The sequence below is a fragment of the Hyaena hyaena genome, unplaced genomic scaffold, assembly GCF_003009895.1.
Source record: "Hyaena hyaena isolate Hyena2069 unplaced genomic scaffold, ASM300989v1 scaffold_864, whole genome shotgun sequence".
In the NCBI taxonomy this organism is placed as follows: Eukaryota; Metazoa; Chordata; class Mammalia; order Carnivora; family Hyaenidae; genus Hyaena; species Hyaena hyaena.
In genome coordinates this window covers 421,345-429,841 of record NW_024081497.1, presented here as the reverse complement: position 1 = coordinate 429,841, position 8,497 = coordinate 421,345, and the positions used below count along the sequence as shown (strand labels likewise).

General features: G+C 35.2%; 1 pseudogene; it reads right to left on the bottom strand.

Annotated features, from left to right (window-relative positions):
* Positions 1-6,894: 6,894 nt before the first annotated feature.
* Positions 6,895-8,181, bottom strand: LOC120222331 (annotated as a pseudogene).
* Positions 8,182-8,497: the final 316 nt, after the last annotated feature.

The following is an 8,497-nucleotide window of genomic DNA, read 5'->3' as shown; positions in this document are numbered from 1 at the left end:
AAAACAGAGGACAACATCCAAACACTGGTAAATGATTGGAAGCAAGAAGTCTCTTGATTATATTTTTAAAGTCATTTGCTTTAATCATGACTTTTAAGACTCTTAGTCAGTTTCTACTTGAATATGAACACATAGACATAATGTTATGAAGATAAATTACAAATTTTGAAAATTACTACATTGTTACACTAGAATAGAAAGGAAGAAAATGCATTAGTGAAGAGAAAAATAAACAAAAGAAACTTGTCTTTCAAAACATAGGCAAAATTCAAATGCACAAGTGCAAAGAAATAGTCCTGAGTTATCAGAAACAAGATGAATAGAGAGGAAAAAGTTCCATCAAAACACATTTGAAGTGATATTTCTTTTTTGTAAGATACTCTACAAAATTGGCAATTAGCAACTCTTGTTTATTGTGCAACTGCAAGTCTATTTTAGTCTTGTTTGGAAGAAAGCCCAAAACTGGAATTGCATAGTTAAGATCCTTTAAAAGAAAAGTAAGATATTTTGATAACCTTGAAAAAGCATATGTTATGCTTCAGATGACTGGATTAAATGGCTTTTATTTAAAGGGCTTATGAAAACAAAAATAAATGTTCCACAAAGCAACCGCCAAAAGGCAGGCAGGGCACACTGGTATCTGGAGAAAGGGGAGGCAGAATTATATAACATAGTTATGTCTTGCAATTGGCATGGAACATTTTCTTAATTTTCACACGTAAACTCCGTATTTACAAAAAAACAGTGAGAGCACATTAAAATGAGTAACATGTGAATGAATGTCTCTAAGTGACTACAAAGTATATTTTTCTAAAGTAAGGGTTAGGCCGATTTATGCCTGTTTTGTCTCCCTGGGTGGTTCTTCCCAAGTTTTTCTACTCTAAAAATCTACTAGAGTCGGAAAAAAAGCATGTCATGATGTATGTGCTTTTCATTTTGGCTAGAGGAAAAATGTTTCATAGTTTATTATCACACGTGTGCTAAATTATCAGATTATCACATCTGTGTAACTTTTTTCTTTCTGGAATTTTGGTCTCTAATATCCCGGCTAATTTTATAATCCTGGAATGCAGTTTTACTGGCTCTAAGTCCATGAGATTGTCTAAAGCACTGCTTTCACTTCTATTAACACCCCTATGACATTCTTCTTGGACTTTTGCCCCAAGCCACATGCAAGCAAATACTCAGGTAAGAAAAAAAGGTGTAGAAAGTTGAGCGTGACTAACTTAAATGAACCATGTTTTCACATCTGGTCTTTTAAATCCTGGCTGCCTCAGCACATCTCATAGATCTTTAAACAGGAGATCATTTGCTCTTACTCTTCATGTTTAATCTGCTTTTCTAATTCTCATTGGGATTCTTTTTTGGCTACAAGCTATTCAATAATAGCAAATATGACAAATGTCTCACTTTTATTTTATTTATTTATTTTTAATGTTTTATTTATTTCTAGCAGAGAGAGAGAGACAGCGTGAGCAGGGGAGGGTCAGAGAGAGAGGGAGTCACAGACTCTGAAACAGGCTCCAGGCTCTGAGCTGGCAGTCAGCACAGAGCCTGACGCGGGGCTCGAACCCACGAACCGCGAGATCATGACCTAAGCGAAAGTCGGACGCTTAACCAACTGAGCCACCCAGGTGCCCCATCTCACTTTTAAAATGAATGTATAATTTGCAAAATTTGGAAGACAATGTAATAAACGGCAAATGATCTTTTGCAAATTTCACCAATAAAAATTCAGTCCATATGTTACTGATGTCCTTAAATATTTCCTTCACTCTTAAAATTTTTAAAGTACAGTACGTTTTTGATTCCCTCCCTGCTCCATGAATATACATCTTCCAAACTGTTTTTCTGATTTGTTTTAGGTTTAAGAATTTTAATGTTATTTTACTGATATTTTTACTTCTTTGTTTATAACTTTTTTTTTTTACTTCTGGGTTTCTGGTTATTTGTAGATTTATGCCAGCTCTGAATTATGCATACCAAACGTTGTCTCTCCTATCATCTTTATCTTTTCCTTTTCTCTTCATTTTTTAAATTATTTTAAAAGTTTATTTATTTATTTTGAGAGGAAACCAGTGGAGGGGGGCAAAAGACAGGAGGACAAAGAATCTGAAGCAGGCTCCCCACTGACAGCAGAGAGCCCAGTGTGGGGCTAAGACTCATAAACCATGAGATCATGACCTGAGCAGAAATCAAATACTTAACCAACTGAGCCACCCAGGCATCCTCAAACTGGAGCTCTCCTTTCCTCTGCATTTTTTTTTAAATACTTTTTTCAGTTTTTATTTATTTATTTTGAGAGAGAGACAGAGAGAATGAACGAAAGAAGGGGAGAGAATCCCAAGCAGGCTCTGCACTGTCCGCTGGAAACCCTATGAAGGGCTTGAACTCAGGAACCATGAGATCATGACCTGAGCTGAAACCAACAGTCAGACGCTGAACCGATTGAGCCACCCAAGCGTCCCTTCTCTACATTTTTAAAGTATATTTCTCATTCGGTTCATAGGTTAAATCTATCTATTTCCAAGATGAAAATTTTGTTATTGTGTCTAGTCAGTGTCATTTTTATAGTATTTTTTTTGTTTTTGTTTTCATGGCTTTATTTTTCTCATGGTTCACTAGTTTTTGTTTCATTTTTTAGAAAACATTTAATTTGCAAAGCAGATCCTTTTTAACAGTCTTCAAATTTCTGTAATAAATATGTCCTGTAAATTTTCTTTGTAAGCTTATGTTACCATTTTTCAGTACACTGAATTTTCTAATGGCATGATATTTTAGGTTTATTTTCTTTTATTATTCTTATAACCAAAAGTATATCCATATGTATATTTCATTTTCTTACTGTCCATCTGAATACACACAATGTCTCTTGACATTTCAAAATGAGGTAGATGCATACTCCAAAATTATTTTCTAACTAATGTAAAACTATTTGTATGCAGGTGGTGTATGTGTGAGAAAGATGATCTAAACACATTAAAATTCATCAATAGATAGTAGTGTGAAAGCAACCACAATAATTCAATTTTTAAATCACTTTATTGAGGTATGCTTAACACGTAGAAAGCCAGAGGTAATGTATTCAATTAGATGAGTTTGAGGATAAACATACATGCATGAAACCATCACACCATCAAGGTTATAGACATATAAATAATCTCCTAAAGTTTCATCCTGCCCCTTGATATTATTATTATTACTATATTTAATTATAACACCATAATATCTACCTTTTTAGCAAATTTTAAGTATGCAATAATTATTGTTAACTGTAAGCACTATATAGATTTACAGAATTATTCATCTTGTATAACTGTATCTTTGTATCCTTTGACCCTCAGCTCCCCATTTCCCCCTATTTGGCAACTACCTATATACTCTCTGCTTCTACAAGTTTGACTATATTAGATTACATATATAAGAGAGAACATCTGATATTTGTCATTCTGTGTCTGGCTTATTTCACTGTGCATAATGACCTCTGGGTTTCTCCATACTGTCAGGATTTCCTTCTTTTTTTAAGGCCAAGCAATATTCCCCATTGTATTTTTATACTCATCTATCAAGGTACAATTAGATTGCTTCCATATCTTGGATATTGTGAATATAGCTGAAATGAACATGGGAATATAGGTATATCTTTGAGATTCTGATTTCAATTTCTTGGTGATTTTTAATATGTTGAAATATACAAAAATATAACTGGTAAAATTTTACATTTTTTTACTTTAACTTTATAGTTCAATATAGTTTGTTAGTACTATGGTTATTTTAGTTATAAACTTTATTTTAGTTATAATAAATATCTTTAAAAATATGGAGTTAAAACAAATCAACTCCAAGTATTATATAACCAGCGGCCTCTTTATATTAAATTATTATGCATATGCTTTAATAAATAGGATTTGTAATTTATAAGAATTTATAGTCGTTACAAGGTATAAGCTTTCCATTTTCCTATAATTATATGGTTGCTTAAATTTTTCATGTAAACTTCAAACATAAGGTGATACAGTCAAGTTCTATCTTTTTACTACTAGATAAAATTCCAGCATTCATAGATCAAATATTTGGAAGAAATGGGAATGGATCGCATATCTGTAAGAATGTAATTTTTGCTTTCATTTTTAAAACTACAAGATTTACTAGAAATAAAAAAGATCAAATTAGTTAAGTTAGTCCAATTAAATTCCAGTGAAAGATAAATAATTGAGGATAGTGATAAAGGTCCTGAAGCTATATGCTGTGTGTCAACAGCTTACTCTCACTTTAAATTATAACTTCAACTCTTACCAAGAGACAGTATAATCTTCAGGTTTAGCATCTGCCTAATCTCCTTGTATTCCTTCTTATTTTTATTCCTTATTCATTACAGGCATGTATTCCTCTCTCATACTGTAGGTTATAGATAAGCCTTCAAGACTGAAGACTTCTGGGGCACCTGGGTGTCTCAATCAGTTGGGCATCCGACTTCAGCTTAGGTCATAATCTCATGTCTTGTGAGTTCAAGCCCTGCATCAGATTCTGTACTGACAGCTAGCTCAGAGTCTGCAGCCTGCTTTGAATTCTGTGTCTCCCTCTCTCTCAGTCCCTCCCCTGCTCACACTCTGTCTCTCTCTCTTCTTCAAAAGTAAATAAACCTTAAAAATTAAAAAAAAAAAAGACTGAAGACTTCCCTTGTCACCCTAATGGAACCTAGTTTACTCTGAACAATGGAGGTGTCTCATCTATAATGACTCCTTTGGCACCCAAAACATATATTGTTCATTGGAAAAATGGTGTTGACTAATGATTTACTTTCTTTAGTATTAGGGATACAAAAGAGCAGCAATTCTAAGAAATAATTTACTTGCCTCACTGGATATAAAGAAAAAAAAAACTATTAGCTTAAAATGGCAGAGACTGAGAAAGACTGACAGAGAGAGAGAGATGGAGAGAGAGATGAAAAGAAGGGCAAGATAGCTAATAAGTACAGAATAAAAAAGGGAGAAAAGAAGAAAATTGAAAGATCTCAAATAAAAATATACTAGTGCATCAGAAATTTAAAATTTAATCTTTGAGTCTCTATGAAGAATGAAAAGAGAAAATATTTTCATACATATTTATGCCCGTTTTATGAAGTATTTTTAAGTTTGAACACTATTGGCAGCGAAGACTATTTAGAAAAATATGTTATTTTTAAGTGATATATCAATGAAAAAATACAAATAAGCTGTATGAAACACTATTTTAGTGAACTTTAAAACTATCATCAGCATTTTTTATTTTTACCTTACAGGATTTTAATGTAAATTACTTCTTGTCATTTATTATAGATTATAATGTGAAAATAGTTTGTGATCAAACAGTTCTTTTGATGTAAACAAACATAATTTTAATGTTAAAGCCATACACTAAATTGTCTTCCAAGTTTGTATAAATAGGTATATTTAACTTTATCAGAAATTATCATTTAAAATGTATGTACTTGGATTTATTTCTCTATGTGGAATGAGATATGAGATTAAATTGATAGTTATAATATTTAATCACCAAAGTGGTTTTGCTATTTGCTGGAATCACTAAGAACCAGGTAGATTTGTGTATAAGTAATATACTAAATTTTATAGGTCAGTGAAAATAATACTTTGATGTGTATTTTAGCAAACAGAAATGAGTCTAACTTAAATTAACCTAGAAATGCTACTTGGAAATTACTAAGATATAATTCAGCAATAAAGGGTTTAGATGTAAAATATTTTTATATCTCATTTCTTTTTTTTTTTATTTTTATAGTTTATTTTTGAAACTCTCAGAGAGAGACAGAGAATGAGTGGGGGAGGGGCACACACACACACACACACACACACACACACACACACACAGAATCTGAAACAGGCTCCAAACTCTGAGCTGTCAGCACAGAGCCTGACGCGGGCCTCGAACCCAAGAACCGTGAGATCATGACCTGAGCTGAAGTCAGATGCTTAACCCACTGAGCCACCAAGGCGCCCCTTTATATCTCATTTCTAAACATGGAGCTTAATTTTCAATAATTTTTCTGATTTAAATCAATGCATAAGAATAGACATAAATTCTTTCATTAACCCATCATATACATTATTTTGTATTCTATAAGTTAGCTTTTCATGCATAAGAGTTGTTTGCAGACTTTTTGCCCCAAATGTAATGTTTATAACAACAACCATTTATTTAGTTATGAGTCTGTGGCTTGTCGGTTTGGCTGGACTTGGCCGAGAATGTTTTCTGGTGTTTTGGAACTAAGCACAGTCACATGTCGGTACTCAGTTGTCCATCAGTAACATAATCATCTATCAACAAGGCATCAGGTTGATGAAAAAAGCTTGCACAAGCTTAATGACATGATGGTAGAAAGGTTTCAAATGTATTAAGAGAAATGCCTTTCAAAGCCCTGCTTGATTTATGTTTTGCACTTTTCCTTCATCCATGGTACTTCTCATGGCCAACCTCAGATAGTATATAAGAGTATTACCAAACGGCGAAGATATAAAGAAAGGAATAACTTATGGCCCACTTTACATTTTGCCATACCTGCTGTATCTTACTTGAAAGTCCTCTTGTATACCCACTGCCCTCAATTTGAACAAAAATGTGTTCTCTTTGGAGAGCATCTTAGTCTGCTTTCCAAAATTCGACTCCTGTTCTGACCGATAACGATGTCAATCTTAGATCATACCTAACCTCTCCCAAGAGTAGTCATGTGAAAAGGATGACTTGGTCCTATAACAAAGTGTTGTATTTTAAAGTATAGGTCAGTAATTGTATATGAGAATATACACTGCTTCATACAAATTAACTGATCAGAGAATAGCTTTTCAATGTTTGAAACAGAATAAGCTTCCCTATAAAATCAGCACTTGTGTAACATTTTTAAGATTCCTCTCCTTCTTCACTTTCTCTTTCAACAAAATCCACACCAACCTCTTCAATCCTTCTTAAGGGCAGTCGGGTCCTCATGGGCCTCAGAATGCTCTCCTACTCCCATGCCTTCACCCACACTTGGCATGTATCAGGTCAAACTTGGTGGTCCAGGTCAACCCAGGCCTCAGCAATGGCTGTGGTGTTGCTCAGCACACACATGGCTCTCCAGGTCCCAGGTACAACAATGGGAAGCTGGTAATTAATGCCAACTTTGAATCTGTGGGATATCAGTCCACAAGGATGGTATGCTTGGTCTTAATGGTGGCAATGGCAGTACTGTCATCTTTGGTCACCATGTTGCCAGGGTACAACAGGAAGCAATCCATATATTCACAATGACAAAGGTCACATTTCACCATCTGGTTGGCTGGCTCAAAGCATGAATAGGTGATCTGTGCCACAGAAAGCGGTTCATGGTATGCTTTGTAAGCAGAGATATCAGGAGCATATGTGACTAGAGGAAAGTGATTGCAGAGATATGGCACCAGGTTGGTCTAAAATTCTGTCACATCAACATTTAGGGCTCCATCAAATCTGAGGGAAGCAGTGATGGAGGACACAGTGTAACCTATTAGCCTATTTAGGTTAGTGTAGTTAGGATGTTCAGTATCAAGGTTTCTAAGACAGAGGTCATACATGACCTAATTGTCTACCACTAGGCACAGAGTGCTCCAAGGTGGTGTGGGTAGTGAGGACAGAGTCGTAGGGCTGAACTACAGGTGTGGAAACCTGGGGGGCTGGGTACATGGAGAACTCCAGCTTGAATTTCTTGCCATAATTGACAGAGAGACATTCCATCAGCAAGGAGGTGAACCTGAAACCAGGTTCACTCCTTCCAAATTTGTAAACAACCAAAAAGCCTTGAAGACCTGTGCGCTGGCTGACCAGTCTCCAAATTCAGTCAAAGACAAGGTAAAGGATCTTTTTTGCCAATGGGGAAACGCCCTTATTGGCAGCATCTTCCTTGCCTGTGATGAACTGCTTAGGGTGAAAAAGCTGGCAGTAGATGCCAGTGTGAACTTCATCGATGACTGTGGGTTCCAGGTCTACAAACATTGCCCTGGGCACAATCTAGCCAGCACCTGTCTCACTGAAGAAGATGTTGAAGGAGTCATCTCCTTCCCTAGTGGTCTTGTCTTTCGGTATTTGACCATTGGACTAGGTGTCATGTTCCAGGCAATAGAGCTCCCAGCTGGTGTTGCCAGTCTGGACACTAGCCTAGACAACATGGGTGGAAATGTATTAACTCATGACTGCTGCTTTGAGGCTGTCAAGGAGATGGCAACCAGGGAAAGGAGAGATTGTTGCTTCTTAACAGCATGACTTTTAGGTGGTCAATGTAAGAGAATCTGCTGTAAATATTTTAATGAAACACTGTCTTTCTTTTAGCTTAAGTAATAAAATACTACGAATAAAATCAAAACTCTTTGTCATAATGGATACATTTCTCCCTTATGAAAATATATGGTCACTATACTGATTTGGGGATTTATCATTCCCATACGTAGCTTTATATAGTTAATATATATCCTATCTTTATATTTCTACATAC